At 28.6% G+C, this 17,171-nt stretch overlaps 1 protein-coding gene and 1 long non-coding RNA gene across 3 annotated transcripts in view; one reads left to right on the top strand and one right to left on the bottom strand.

The window, feature by feature from the left end:
- The window catches only part of LOC142226663 (uncharacterized), a 95,718-nt gene extending 93,299 nt beyond the window's left edge, over window positions 1–2,419 (top strand). The window contains exon 2 of the long non-coding RNA XR_012719719.1: window positions 1,088–2,419. This is a non-coding gene — a long non-coding RNA (uncharacterized LOC142226663). The remainder of the gene's footprint in view (window positions 1–1,087) is intronic.
- robo3 (roundabout 3) overlaps window positions 1–17,171 on the bottom strand; it is a 410,915-nt gene that overhangs the window by 256,095 nt on the left and 137,649 nt on the right. The gene's annotated exons all lie outside the window — the stretch shown is intronic.

The following is a 17,171-nucleotide window of genomic DNA, read 5'->3' on the forward strand; positions in this document are numbered from 1 at the left end:
TATCCTCCACCATGGTCTGCGTTCAAAGTACTAAAAAAAGACTTACTCGAAATACATGGGTTGTGATTGGCGATCAAGTCGCTAGGTTACTTCGTTCGAAAGTAAGTGTGGTTCCCAACAGACGATGAAGAATTTCACTATCACTTATCTTTTGTGGGGACTAACACTAACATTTCGATGCTTTAGAGGGTGTTCATGTGTTGGAGGGCATTCGAGGGTTGTTTTTTATATTTCGGGATTGGTCAACCATAAAGTTGTAATCTGCCAAATTACTGCGTACAGCATGAAATTTTTGAGTTTATACGTACTCAGGCAGTTTTGACATACGAGCGCTATTTGCTTACACTCAAACACTGAACCTTATATTTCACTAAAGCCGATTTAATTCTATTTGAGTTCATGGAATTATTACGTTTTAAGGAAGTTTCCATAACTTTATTAATTTTTGGCGTACGTTAGCTAAATGAAGCATTAAGATTAACTAAATTCGTGTCACCCATCTTGAACTACGTATGGCACTAAAGACATTCTTGTTATTTTGAATTCCAATTTTTTTCCTTCAAACTACAAAAATTTTCTTTAACAATTGAAAAAAATTAATTATGTCTAATAAATGTTCTTGAATTTGTGGAAAAATATTTCCTTTTTTTGTGATATCGGCGTGATGTCAGCGTTTGTAATACTGTTTAGTTAAAATATTCTAAAAATAATCTAAATTTTCTAAAATTTACCAATTTTTTCTTCGTAGTGGGTTTACTACTTTTTCAGGCTAAATCTAACCAATAAATTTTTATTTAATTTGGTTTGTTCACAAAATTTTCTTTCAATCTAACACCTTACATGAATTTATAAATATGTATTTGCATTTAATATAATAAATTAATAAATAAATGTTCACATAGATATTTCCATCAACCGTCATGGAGCTTGACCCAATATTAAGTAATTTTCACACGATACGATAACCATTTGACAATTGCCATGAGAAAGATAATGGACATTTCCTGTTTTATTCCACAATAACATAGAATATGTTACCATATTTGTCATTTTCATTGCTGCGTTTTTATTATTCTGTTTTTTCCAGATTTTCTATGGAGACGTGTGTCCGGACAACAAACAAATGCTATTTAACAAATGTCAGCACTCTATTATCCGGTCTTTATTTTAGAATAAATGTATGTGGGTGATGATACAAAAAGAGACAGAGACATTCAACTTGCGGAAATCACGCATACTAGCAATTGAAAGGATAATGGCTAGTACAACAACAACAACAAAATACCCTTTGGATTTAGACCATAGAGAGAAACAAAAGAAAGCAAGCATTGATTTTGTGCATGTCAACATAAAATTTCCAAATACAAAAGCACACCCCCACCCCCATAACAAATAACACATAGACATACAAAATGCATACATGTTTCTCAATCATTCACCACTCAATCACATACCCAACTCTACCTTATGTGTAGACCAAGCAACTCTCTCATTCAATAGCTCACTCACTCACTCGCTCACGTAAAGCTCATTAATTATTTACGCTATGAATCGAGTAATTACACCGAATGTATAGAGTTAATGACAAACAAAATGTGTTCGCTAACCAACGCATACTAGAATGGCCAACCACCACCACCATTACCATTATAAAGGTAGTTGGTGAAACACCCTCAAGCCATTTATGTAACGCATCCTCATGGGCAACCCGTTAGCCTGAATCTTCCCCCACTAATGTTAAAAATTTAAGCAAATCTAAAACTAACAAGCTTGATAAACGTTTGTCATTCACCGTCAACCCTGGGGACACCCACCCACATAGTGATAGAAATTTTGTGTACAAATATGTGAGTGTGTATGTTTTTTTGTAGTTACATCGTTATTCTCGTTTTTTTTTTCATTTTTACTAAAGGCTTGTGAAAAATTTATGTTTTGAAAACTTTAACCAGCTTAAACGTTTAAAATATTCGTCCTCTAACATACCCCTTTCCTATCGATTTATGTTGCATTTATGCCCTTTTAATGAAAGGGAACTTTTTATGGATTTACTTGTCTGCTCGTCAGCCCACCCTCCAACCCAATCGCTTTCTATCACATTTTGGGAAATCAAATTTTCTTTGCAATTTTATGTTGTGAAGTTTATATACCAGGCATGGTTTCTGGCTTTGGTTTCTGTCCCTTTGGTGAAATGTAAGTTATTAAAAGTAAATTAGGGTTGATGACAACTTTTCAATAAGTCCCCATTATGTTATGACAAAACGGTAATAGACCCCATACCCCATAACAAACTAAACAAACTTTTGAAATGATTACATACACATGAGACATGTACACATCAACGATATAATTGTAGAAATGTGTTATGGTTGTGAATTTCTATTAAACTGCTATCGTTTGACGAGGTTTGCTGACTATGGACTATGCACAGTGTTTTCCATAATTTAAAATTTTTGTTGATATGGGATTTAAATATTAATCTGATAGGAAAGATTATGCAAACTGAATTTAAGGTTAAACAATTGACACAATATATTAAGGAAAAATTTCTCTAAAATAAGGAAATGTAATTAAAATAATGCTTTTAAGCTATAGAAAAAAAAATTGCAACTGCAACGACATATCAGATGAGTGGACAAATTTGACAAAATGTTCTATAGAAATAAAAGTTTAATAATATTTTTTATAGAAATAAAATTTTTAAAAAATTTTCGATAGAAATAAAATTTTTACAAAATTTTCTATAGAAATACAATTTTGACAACATTTTCTATAGAAATAAAATTTAGACAAAATTTTCTATAAAAATAAAATTTTGATTGTATTTTCTATAGAAATTAAATTTTACTAAATTTTCTATAGAAATAAAATTTAGACAAAATTTCTATAGTAACAAAATTTTGAAAAAATTATCTATAGAAATACAATTTTGACAAAATTTTTATATAGAAAAATTTTCTACAGAAACCAAATTTTAACAAAATTTTCCATAGAAATAAAATTTTGGAAAAATTTTCTATGGAAATTAAATTTTGACAAAATTTTCTATAAAAATAAAATGTAGATTATATTTTCTATAGAAATTAAATTTTGATTATATTTTCTATAGAAATAAAATTTTGACAACATTTTCCATAGAAATTAAATTTTGATACTGTTTTCTATAGAAATTAAATTTTGACAAAATTTTCTATAGAAATAAAATGTTTACAAAACTTTCTTTAGAAAGAAAATTTTGACAAAATTTTCTATAAAAATAAAATTTTGGTTATATTTTCTATAGAAATTAAATTTTACTAAATTTTCTATAGAAATAAAATTTAGACAAAATTTCTATATAGAAATAAAATTTTGACAAAATTATCTATAGAAATACAATTTTGACAAAATTTTTATATAGAAATAAAATTTTGACAAAATTTTCGACAGAAATCAAATTTTAACAAAATGTTCCATAGAAATAAAATTTTGGAAAAATTTTCTATAGAAATTAAATTTTGACAAAATTTTCTATAAAAATAAAAAGTTGATTATATTTTCTATAGAAATTAAATTTTGATTATATTTTCTATAGAAATAAAATTTTGACAACATTTTCTATAGAAATTAAATTTTGATAATGTTTTCTATAGAAATTAAATTTTGACAAAATTTTCTATAGAAATAAAATTTTGACAAAATTTTCTATAGAAATAAAGTTTTGACAAAATTTTCTATAGAAATAAAATTTTGACAAAATTTTCTACAGAAATAAAGTTTTGACAAAATCTTCTATAGAAATTAAATTTTGATAATATTCTCGATAGTAATAAAATTTGACAAAATTTTCTATAGAAAATAAATTTCAACAAAATTTTCTATAGAAATAAAATTTTGACAAAATTTTTCTATAGAAATAAATTTTTGATAAAATTTTCTATAGAAATTAAATTTTGATAATATTTTCTATAAAAATTAAATTTTGACAAAATTTTCTATAGAAATAAAATTTTGACAAAATTTTCTATAGAAATAAAATTTTGACAAAATTTTCTATAGAAATAAAGTTTTGACAAAATCTTCTATAGAAATTAAATTTTGATAATATTCTCTATAGTAATAAAACTTTTGACAAAATTTTCTATAGAAAATAAATTTCAACAAAATTTTCTATAGAACTAAAATTTTGACAAAATTTTCTGTAGAAATAAGACTTTGACAAAATTTTCTATAGAAATAACATTTTGACAAAATTTTCTATAGAAATAAAATTTTAACAAAATTTTCTGTAGAAATAAAATTTTGACAACATTTTCTTTAGAAATAAAATTTTGACATAATTTTCTATAGAAATTAATTTTCAACAAATTTTTTAAATTTTGATAATATTTTCTATAGAAATAGAATTTTGACAAAATTTTCTGTAGAAATAAGACTTTGACAAAATTTTCTATAAAAATAACATTTTCACAAAATTTTCTATAGAAATAAAGTTTTGACAAAATTTTCTAACGAAATAAAATGTTGAAAAAAACTTTCTATAGAAATAAAATTTTGACAAAATTTTTCTATAGAAATAAAATTTTGACAAAATTTTCTATAGAAATAAAATTTTGACAAAATTTTCTATAGAAATAAAATTTTGACAAAATTTTCCAAAGAAATAAAATTTTGAAAAAATTTTCTATAGATATAAAATTTTGACAAAATTTTCTATAAAAATAAAATTTTGATTATATTTTCTATCGAAATTAAATTTTGATTATATTTTCCATAGAAATTAAATTTTGACAACATTTTCTATAGAAATTAAATTTTGATAATGTTTTCTATAGAAATTAAATTTTGACAAAATTTTCTATAGAAAAAAAAATTTTGACAAAATTTTCTATAGAAATAAAATTTTGAAAAAAATTTCTATAGAAATTAAATTTTAACACAATTTTCTATAGAAATAAAATTTTAACAAAATTTTCTATAGAAATAACATTTTAACAAAATTTTCTATACAAATAAAGTTTTGACAAAATTTTCTATAGAAATAAAATTTTGACAAAATTTTCTATAGAAATAAAGTTTTGAGAAAATTCGTTTTGTTTGTTATTGTTGGCTTCTCTTCAATCGTTATTTTTTTTTTTTTTTTTTTTTTGATCTCAGCTTAAAGCCATGCATTGACTAAACTACAAGTGTAGCTTAACCAACAGAGGAAAAGTATGCTTGTCAAATTTATTTGGGCAAAGCCCTATAGACTGCAAGATGGTTGGATGTACAGCTGTTTCGGAATTACCACATTCCTCAGCAGCATCCTCTACTTGCAGCAAAACTATCAACCAATTATCAGAATAAATTCGGGTAATTCACTCAACCCAACGTGAACTACACTTGAACCTCCCGAAAAAGAGAAAATAAATTTTGATAATATTCTCTATAGTAATAAAATTTTGACAAAATTTTCTATAGAAAATAAATTTCAACAAAATTTTCTATACAAATAAAATTTTGACAAAATTTTCTATAGAAATAAAATTTTGACAAAATTTTTTATAGAAATAAAATTTTGACAAAATTTTCTATAGAAATAAATTTTTGATAAAATTTTCTATAGAAATTAAATTTTGATAATATTTTCTATGGGAATTAAATTTTGACAAAATTTTCTATAGAAATAAAATTTTGACAAAATTTTCTACAGAAAAAAAATTTCAACAAAATTTTCTATAGTAATAAAATTTTTACAAAATTTTCTATAGAACTAAAATTTTGACAAAATTTTCTGTAGAAATAAGACTTTGGCAAAATTTTCTATAGAAATAACATTTTGACAAAATTTTCTATAGAAATAAAATTTTAACAAAATTTTCTGTATAAATAAAATTTTGACAACATTTTCTATAGAAATAAAATTTTGACAAAATTTTCTATAGAAATTAATTTTCAACAAAATTTTCTATAGAAATTAAATTTTGATAATATTTTCTATTGAAATTAAATTTGGATAATATTTTCTATAGAAATAAAATTTTGACAAAATTTTCTATAGAAATAAAATTTTGACAAAATTTTCTATAGAAATAAAGTTTTGACAAAATTTTCTAACGAAATAAAATGTTGAAAAAAACTTTCTATAGAAATTAAATTTTGACAAAGAAATAAAATTTTGAAAAAATTTTCTATAGATATAAAATTTTGACAAAATTTTCTATAAAAATAAAATTTTGATTATATTTTCTATCGAAATTAAATTTTGATTATATTTTCCATAGAAATTAAATTTTGACAACATTTTCTATAGAAATTAAATTTTGATAATGTTTTCTATAGAAATTAAATTTTGACAAAATTTTCTATAGAAAAAAAAATTTTGACAAAATTTTCTATAGAAATAAAATTTTGAAAAAAATTTCTATAGAAATTAAATTTTAACACAATTTTCTATAGAAATAAAATTTTAACAAAATTTTCTATAGAAATAACATTTTAACAAAATTTTCTATACAAATAAAGTTTTGACAAAATTTTCTATAGAAATAAAATTTTGACAAAATTTTCTATAGAAATAAAGTTTTGAGAAAATTCGTTTTGTTTGTTATTGTTGGCTTCTCTTCAATCGTTATTTTTTTTTTTTTTTTTTTTTGATCTCAGCTTAAAGCCATGCATTGACTAAACTACAAGTGTAGCTTAACCAACAGAGGAAAAGTATGCTTGTCAAATTTATTTGGGCAAAGCCCTATAGACTGCAAGATGGTTGGATGTACAGCTGTTTCGGAATTACCACATTCCTCAGCAGCATCCTCTACTTGCAGCAAAACTATCAACCAATTATCAGAATAAATTCGGGTAATTCACTCAACCCAACGTGAACTACACTTGAACCTCCCGAAAAAGAGAAAATAAATTTTGATAATATTCTCTATAGTAATAAAATTTTGACAAAATTTTCTATAGAAAATAAATTTCAACAAAATTTTCTATACAAATAAAATTTTGACAAAATTTTCTATAGAAATAAAATTTTGACAAAATTTTTTATAGAAATAAAATTTTGACAAAATTTTCTATAGAAATAAATTTTTGATAAAATTTTCTATAGAAATTAAATTTTGATAATATTTTCTATGGGAATTAAATTTTGACAAAATTTTCTATAGAAATAAAATTTTGACAAAATTTTCTACAGAAAAAAAATTTCAACAAAATTTTCTATAGTAATAAAATTTTTACAAAATTTTCTATAGAACTAAAATTTTGACAAAATTTTCTGTAGAAATAAGACTTTGGCAAAATTTTCTATAGAAATAACATTTTGACAAAATTTTCTATAGAAATAAAATTTTAACAAAATTTTCTGTATAAATAAAATTTTGACAACATTTTCTATAGAAATAAAATTTTGACAAAATTTTCTATAGAAATTAATTTTCAACAAAATTTTCTATAGAAATTAAATTTTGATAATATTTTCTATTGAAATTAAATTTGGATAATATTTTCTATAGAAATAAAATTTTGACAAAATTTTCTATAGAAATAAAATTTTGACAAAATTTTCTATAGAAATAAAGTTTTGACAAAATTTTCTAACGAAATAAAATGTTGAAAAAAACTTTCTATAGAAATTAAATTTTGACAAAATTTTTCTATAGAGATAAAATTTTGACAAAATTTTCTATAGAAATAAAATTTTGACAAAATTTTCTATAGAAATAAAATTATGACAAAATTTTCTATAGAAATAGAATTTTGACAAAATTTTCTATTGTAATAAAATTTTGACAAAATTTTCTATAGAAATAAAATTTTGATAAAATTTGCTATAGAAGTAGAATGTTGACAAAATTTTCTATAGTAATAAAATTTTGACAAAATTTTCTATAGAACTAAAATTTTGACAAAATTTTCTGTGGAAATAAAATTTTGACAAAATTTTCTATAGAAACAAAATTTTAACAAAATTTTCTGTAGAAATAAAATTTTAACAAAATTTTCTATAGAAATGAAATTTTGACAACATTTTCTATAGTAATAAAATTTTGATAAAATTTGCTATAGAATTAAAATGTTGACAAAATTTTCTATAGAAATAAAATTTTGGCAAAATTTTCTATAGAAATTAAATTTTGAGAAAATTTTCTATAGAAATAAAATGTTGACAAAATTTTCTATAGAAATTAAATTTCAACAAAATTTTCTATAGGAATAAAATGTTGACAAAATTTTCTATAAAAATAAAATTTTGATGAAATTTGCTATAATAATAAATTTTTGACAAAATTTTCTATAGAAATTAAATTTTAACAAAATTTTCTATAGAAATAAAATTTTGACAAAATTTTCTATATAAAATAAAATTTTGACAAAAATTCGTATAGAATTTTGAAAAGATTATCTATAGAAGTAAAATTTTAACAAAAATTTCTATAAATTCAATATAAAACATTTTTTTGTACCAACTACAAAAATTTGATCAGCAACTTCAAAATAAGATTTTTTAAATTGATAGATTTTTAGTAAATTTTCTTCAGATTTTTGTAGTTTGGCCACGAGTGGCAACAGTGTTTAGGATGGTTAGGTTAGGTTAGGTGGCAGCCTAACCTCACTTAGACTATTCAGTCCATTGTGACACCACATTGGTGAACTTCTCTCTTATCACTGAGTGCTGCCCGATTCCAGGTTAAGCTCAATGACAAGGGACGTCCTTTTTATAGCCGAGTCCGAACGGCGTTCCACATTGCAGTGAAACCACTTAGAGAAGCTTTGAAACCCTCAGAAATGTCACCAGCATTACTGAGGTGAAAAACTTTTTGATATTTGGGATTGAATATCACGACCCTTTTCATGCAAGGCAAGCATACACCCATAACCCTCTCAATGATTTTCCAAGCACCAGATACGACAAAAATGCATGTTGTAATAGTCATAAAGGTGGAAATGGGCATGATCATTCAAAATGATTTTCTGATGCAATTCCAAAGCATTGTTATGGATATCAAGTAAGCAACCAGCACACCTTTCAATGTGTTATTGAAGCGTGTGCCGTTCTGTTTTTAATAATGGTTAATTTTTTCCATGTCAAAAAGTCAATAAATTTTTCAAAAATTCAAAAATTTTTTTAATAAAAATTTAAATAAATAAAAGTGGCACAACGTGGAGAGAAAGTGACACAACAATTTAAAAAAGTTTAAAGTATGAAATTTATTGCCTCAACAAACAAAAATGCCACCGCTTGAGAAAAGTGGTAAATTTTGCCAGTAAAGTGGCCCAACGGCAAGACAGCTTATAAGTTTCGTATAAAATTTACTTTTGCAAAACACTGTGCTCAATTAATTATGATAAGCTTTCTGCAACCTTCCCACCTACTCCTTCTCACAACAACAAAGTGAGCTTATAACTTTTCATGGTTTCCGTAGATGTCTGGCCGGACGATAGTGTCATTGTTTGTGTTTGATTGAATAGTTGCCCATAATGAGCTCCATTACGTCTTTAGACCATATTACAATATATTTATCAAAAGCTACAGCATTTGCTATTTCGTGAGAGGTGGAGGGTGAGTTCTATCGTTCTCACTACAACGAACAAAGCGAAAGGATATTTTTGGGCCTTTGAATGACCCTTTTTAATTCAATTTCATTCATATTTTTACCCTCTTTTAATATTTTAATTAGAAAATTATTTTGTTTACTTGTGTTTATGCATGCATGCATGCCTTTTCAACTTTATTTCTTTTCCCCAAAAAAGGTCTTATGAAGTTTTCCATAAATCGTAAATACTCTTTTAACTTACAGGATATGTAGGGTTGTAGTATAGTTGGAAAATTATAGTTTCATATTTTAATTTCTATCAAGGGATTAGATTGTAATGTTTACGCCATACAAACAGACAAGTAGTCGTTTGTATTCCTAAATTCCTAGATTGTGGGTGTACATGAGGTAATGGATTTTCCTGGGGCTTCAAAGAAGACGGTAATTCAAGTAAGTTGGTTATGAGAAAATTATGTAGGAAACATTTTATTATAATTAAGAAAATTTTCGGGAGGGAAATTTTTAATAACACTTCTTATGAGTAAAACTATTTTAATATCCTAAAAGAAATATAAAGAAATTTGTTTGAAGTCTTGAGTCTATTTACATTATCATGTAAACTTCTGGTATGTCTTGATCAAAACATGGTTACACAGTAGGTTAGTTTAAAAACAAACAAAAATTGTAAATAAGCTATTATACAGTGTGACTGATATCTATTGCAACCACCTTAAGGTTACTGTCATTTATAAACTGCTCGTCTGACAGATTTATTCAAATGACAGTTCATATAACTGTTTACAAGCATACGAAAGAATTTTGATCTATTTTATTTAGAAATAAAGTTATTCTCGATGGCATTCAAGCACTAAAAAATATTTTATCGTGAGACCAAAAATGTTTGTCCCTAAAAAACAAATGAGAATTTTGCTTAGATATAAAGTTTTTTCCTTGTCTGAATGTCGATGGACTTTTTATAAAGTCGGTTTGTCCTTATAATTAGGAGATTTGCCTTTCAAATGGATATCCTTAAATGAAAAAAAAAAAAAAACAAGTATATACGGCCGTAAGTTCGGCCAGGCCGAAGCTTATGTACCCTCCATCATGGATTGCGTAGAAACTTCTTCTAAACACTGCCATCCAGAATCGAATTATTTGGGTTGTGGTATCTTAAAACTTCTTAACATCGTTTTCTAAATTGTGAGTTAGTCCATACGTGGTATATATCAAAGTTATGTATTGGTAAGTCTACAAATAATTACGAATCGATATGGACTTTTTGCACGAAATATGGGGGTTGCTTTTATGGGGGCTATATACACGGATGAAAAAGACTGTTTTTCATATGTTTGGCTATAAACATTATATGTTTGGAACACAAATTTTTAAACACAATATTTTTGAGTGCAAGCATATAATGTTCATAAACTAGCATAACATGTTTGGGACATATATGTTAATATGTTAGAACATATTATGTTTGGGACATAAAATGTTTGTAAATATAATATGCTTGGATGCAAACATATATTAATTTAGAAATAGCCTATGAACATATATGTGTTTAGTAGCTTGGAGCGCTATTTAACAGGGAGCGATATTGAATTAAGTTGGTGGTTGTTGCTTGTTATTACAAAATTAACATTTTATTTTTCCTTGGGCAATTGATCAGCTACTTCTTTGATCCTTACAAACTGTGTGGTCCGCTGTTCGAATCCCCGTCCGGCAAAAGGTAAAATTAAAATAAAAAAATCATACAATTGAATAATTTCTTCTACAATGTTTGTATTACAGAAAAAGGTGCTAAGAACTAAAAAATCTCGTGTAAGTGAGAAAGATGTGGGGGAATATACAATTGGGTAGAAACAAAATTTTGAGCATTCAGGTCGAAAACCTATGTTGTTAGCACCTATATTACCTGTTTATTTTCATAATTCATTATGATTGTAAATATATAAATAAATAAATAAAATTTTGAGCACAATATTGTTTGGGAGAATTTTTTTTAAGCATATAATATTTTTGGGTGCAAAATGCTTCCAAACATATTATATGTTCACATAATAACATATTGTTTTTTGGAAGACAACATTATTGAATTTGGATGCAAAAATACAAAATGTTTGGAACTTAGACTACCCAAACATATATTGTTTAGACCAATATGCTTTCAAACATATTATATATTGGAAGAGATCAAACATATAAATGTTTGGGCAATACCCAAAAATGTATATGCTTGAAGCAAAATATGTTTGGGAGTATATGTTACAGAAGTGATTTTTTGTGAGCGTGTAGAATTATGAACTTGATATGGACCAATTTTTGTGTGATTGGGGATCGATTTATCTGAGGGCTATATATAACTATAGACCGATATGGACCTAGTTAGGCATGGTTGTTAACGGCCATATACTAGCACAATGTACCAAATTTCAACTGACTCGGATGAAATTTGCTCCTCCAAGAAGCTCCAAAACCAAATCTCGGGATCGGTTTATATGGGGACTATATATGATTATGGACTGATATGGACCAATTCCTGCTTGGTTGTTGGATACCATATCACGTACCAAATTTCAACCGAATCGGATGAATTTTGCTCTTCCAAGGGGCTCCGGAGGTCAAATCTGGGGATCGGCTTATATGGGGCCTATATATAATTATGGACAGATTACTACAATTTTTTGCATGGGTGTTTGAGGCCATATATTAACACCACGTACCAAATTTCAACTAAATCAGGTGAATTTTGGTCTTCCAAGAGGCTCCGGAGGTCAAATCTGGTGATCGGTTTATATGAGGGCTATACATAGTTATGGACCGATGTGGTCCAATTTTTGCACGGTCAATAGAGACCATATACTAACACCATGTACCAAATTTCAGCCGGATCGGATAAAATTTGTTCTCCTATAGGCTCCGCAAGCCAAATCGGGGGATCGGTTTATATGGGGGCTATATATAATTATGGACCGATGTGGACCAATTTTTGCACGGTCATTAGAGACCATATACTTACACCATATACCAAATTACAGCCGGATCGCATGAAATTTGCTTCTCTTAGAGGCTCCGCAAGCCAAATCTGGGGATCGGTTTATATGGGGGCTATATATAATTATGGACCGATGAGGACCAATTTTTGCACGATTGTTAGAGGCAATATACAAACACCATTTACCAAATTTCAGCCGGATAGGATTGCATTTGCTTCTCTTAGAGGATCCGCAAGCCAAATTTGGAGGTCCGTTTATATGGGGGCTATAGGTAAAAGTGGATCGATATGGTCCATTTGCAATACCACCTGACCTACATCAATAACAACAACTTGTGCCAAGTTTCAAGTCGATCGCTTGTTTCGTTCGGAAGTTAGCGTGATTTCAACAGACGGACGGACGGACATGCTCAGATCGACTCAGAATTTCACCACGACCCAGAATATATACACTTTATGGGGTCTTAGAGCAATATTTCGATATGGTGCAAACGGAATGACAAAGTTAATATACCCCCATCCTATGGTGGAGGATATAAAAATTGGTTTGACAAAGGTCAACTTTACTTTAATAGTTCAGATTTTTTTTTAATTAATGAAATCATCTTTAAATTCGTTGACATTTTGTATCTTAACTACATAGCAAAAAGGCATTCAGAAATAGGAGTATCCTTACACCAGTTCTCCGCTCATTTGGCTCGGAATCAATGCCAAAATAAGTTGTGTAAACACAAATGTTCGGAACAGGACAAGCGTTTTCCTTTTTATACCCTGCGCAACACTGTGGAACAGGGTATTATAAGTTAGTGCATATGTTTGCAACACCCAGAAGGAGACGAGATAGATATATGGTGGCCTTGGCAATATTTGCTTAAAGGGTGATACGGTCAAAATTTGGTCAAGGGAAAACGCGTGTAAATCGGTGAAATCTTTATTTAAAAAATCAAATTAAATTTCTTTTTCAAGTTCAATTAGTATAAAATTCAGGAAAAATATTCAGTTAGGCTTTCTCTTTTCCAAATCCGAATTGCCGGGCCTCACGCTTGACACCTGCCATCAGATTTTGTACAGCCACCTTGTTCACCTTCTTCGCCGCAGAAAGCCAGTTTGCCTTGAACTGCTGCTCGTCCTTAGCAGTTTTTTTGTCTTCTTTAGGTTCCGGTTGACAATAGCCCAGTATTTCCCAATTGGGCGGAGCTCTGGCGTGTTGAGAGGGTTCTTGTCCTTGGGAACCACCTGCACGTTGTTGGCGGCGTACCACTCCATGGCCTTTTTACCGTAATGGCAAGATTCCAAATCCGGCCAAAACAGTACGGAACAACCGTGTTTCTTCAGGAAAGGCAGCAGACGTTTATTCAAACACTCTTTCACGTAAATTTCTTGGTTGACAGTCCCGGAAGCTATGAAAATGCTGCTTTTCAAGCCACAGGTACAGATGACTTGCCAAACCAGATATTTCTTTGCGAACTTTGACAGTTTTATGTGCTTGAAAATATCTGCTACCTTTCCCCTTCCTTTTGCCGTATAAAACTCCTGTCCCGGAAGCTGCTTGTAGTCGGCTTTGACGTAGGTTTCGTCGTCCATTAGTACGCAGTCAAACTTCGTCAGCATCGACGTGTACAGCCCCCAGGATCGCGCTTTGGCCGTCGTATTTTGTTTATCATCGCGATTTGGAGTCACTACCTTCTTGTAAGTCGATAGTCCGGCTCGTTGTTTGGCTCGATGTACGGTTGTAGACGATACACCCAGCTTATTTGCGGCATCTCGAAGAGAGAGGTTAGGGTTTCGCTTGAAACTACCGGCAACTCTCTTTGTCGTCTCAGCGGCTTCCGGTTTTCGATTTCCCCCCGATCCAGACTTCCTGGCTGTCGACAAACGTTCCCCAAACACTTTAATTACATTTGTAACGGTTGATTTGGCAACTTTTAGCGATTTTGCCAGCTTTGCGTGCGAGTAGCTCGGATTTTCGCGATGCGCGAGCAAAATTTTGATACGCTGCTCTTCTTGCTTGGACGGCATTTTGACAACTGAAGAGTGAATTCCAAAATCAAAATAGGAGCAACATTCTACACCTTCAAATGAGGGGTGTTCAGGTTTTTTAAATGCAAAATTGAAAGAAATACGTCAAGTTTATATTGACTAAATTTTGACCGTATCACCCTTTAGGGCCGGCCCCTGAGTCGTTCTGGCCATGTCCGTCTGTCTGTGAACACATTTCTGTAGTCAAGGTCTAGGTCGCAATTAAGGTCCACTCCAAATGTTGCACAAGTATGTATTTTGGGTCAGAATAGAACCCTATTGATTTTGGAACAAATCGGTTCAGTTTTAGATATAGCTCCCATATATATCTTTCGCCCGATATAGACTTATATGGGCCCAGAAGCCATAGTTTTGCCCTAATTTGCTTTAAATGTTGAACAGCGAGTTAAAATAATTTTGCAGTCATGCATACAAAATTTGGTTGAAATCGGTTCACTTATATGGCTCGATATGCACTTATATGGCTCCAAAATCCAGAGTTTTGCTTTAATGTGCTTCAAATTTTGCACAGGGAGTAGAATTAATATTGTTGCTATGTATGCCAATTTTGGTAGAAATCGGTTCAGATTTATATATAGCTCCCATATCATTCCCCGTTTTTTCACTCATATCACCACAGAGGTCAAAGTTGTAATCCGATTTACGTGAAATTTTGCACAGGGAGTAGAAATGACATTGTAACTTGGCATATTAAATTTGGTTGATATCGGTTCAGATTTAGATATAGCTCCCATATATATGTACTTCTTATTTCGGCAAAAATGGTCAACGTACCAAATCGTTCCTCATAAAATCGCCACTGCGATTGTAAGAATGACTTAAATTTTCCTATACTTCTAATACATGGCTATCGGCCGATAAATCATAAATACACTTTAGCGAAGTTGCCTAATAATTGCTTCAGATTTAAATGTTTCCCATATCTATAACCTGCGCCACACTGTGGAACAGTGTTCCACCCCAGGCGATTAGCTAACTGAAAATTTAAGTCTACAGTTTTTGTTAGAAGTCTAACAAATTTTGTCCACATCGAGTCAGATTTAAATGTATGTATAGGGGAACACAAACCTTTATAAATAGCACCCAACTCATTTGACGGATTTGAGATGGTGTCGAAAATGTGGATTTACAAAGTGTTGCAGAGTATAATATAGTCGCCCGGCCTGGCTTTAGACTTTCCTTACTTGTTATAGCTGCATCACCCTCAATGAAAAGGTCAAATTTATTGACATTAACATTAAAAGATATTACAAAAAAAGTCTAGCAAGAAGCAGGGCTGTGGAGCCGGAGTCGGAATCGGAGTCTTGGAGTCGGAGTCTGAAGATATTGCTGGAGTCGGAGTCGGAGTCGTAAAAATTTTGCTCGACTCCGACTCCGGCTAAACCAAATTTTTTAAAACATTTCACATTTTTGTAACTAAGCAAGTTTTTACGCAAAATTAGTTTCCATTGCGTTATTCATTCGATCAATGTACAGCATGATTGTAAATGAAAATCAACTTCCAATTACGGCTATCTTCTTATGTTTCCCAGAATGTTAGACTAGCAGATGGGCTGGATCGATCCATTTTAATGCCCATATCAATTTATTTTAAATATTTCGAACTATCGAAATTATTTTTTTTTAATTTTATTTTAAGGCCTATACATATGTGGAATATTGACAGAAAATTTTTTCAAAGTTGCTTTTTATAGAAAAAGTTTATTTCTATAGCAAATTTTGTCCAAATTTTATTTCTATAAAAAATTTATTCAAAATTTTATTACTATAGAAATATTTTTTTCTATAGAAAATTTAGTCAAAATTTTATTTCTATAGAAAATTGAGCCAACATTTTGTTTCTATAGAATATTTTGCAAAATTTTATTTCTATAGAAAATTTTACAAAATTTTGTTTGTTACACAAAAATTTTTTCAAAATTTTATTTCTATTGATAATTTTATTTCTATAAAAATTTAAGTCAAAATTTTATTTCTATAGAAAATTTTGCCAAAATTTTATAGTAATAGATTTTTTTATTAGAAAATTTGGTCAAAATTTTATTTCTATAGACAATTTTGGTTGCTTGTTTTTTTATTGATAATTTTTTCAAACTTTTATTTCTATAAAAAATTTTGCCGAATTTTATTTCTATAAAAATTTTATTCAAAATTTTATTTCTATATATTTGGTCAAAATTTGATTTCTATAGAAAATTTTGCCAAAATTTTATTTCTATAGAAAATTTAGTCAAAATTTTGTTTCTGTAGAAATTTTTGCAAAATTTTATTTCTATAGTTACTAGACAAAAATTTTTCCAAAATTGTATGCTCACTGATACTCACTGCTAAGTCGAAAACTTGTTGAAATGACTCAAATTTTCAAATTTTTCAATGAATGAATCATAAATGCATTTTTGCGAAATTGTCTAAACAATTATAAATATTTCCCAAATATTGCCCGAGATTTTGTAGAAGTCTGATTATAATAGGCCCGTCCGACTTTAGACATTCCTTGCATTTTTATTTTTTGTTAAAATTGTGTTACGTCCCATAACGTTAGGTATAAATTTTAAGTACATAGATTTTGTAGAAGTATATTCAATTTTGTCTAAATCGATTCAGATTCAAATTCATGCATAAAGCTCGCAACAAATTTA

This window comes from Haematobia irritans, chromosome 2 (genome assembly GCF_050003625.1).
Source record: "Haematobia irritans isolate KBUSLIRL chromosome 2, ASM5000362v1, whole genome shotgun sequence".
Lineage (NCBI taxonomy): Eukaryota > Metazoa > Arthropoda > Insecta > Diptera > Muscidae > Haematobia > Haematobia irritans.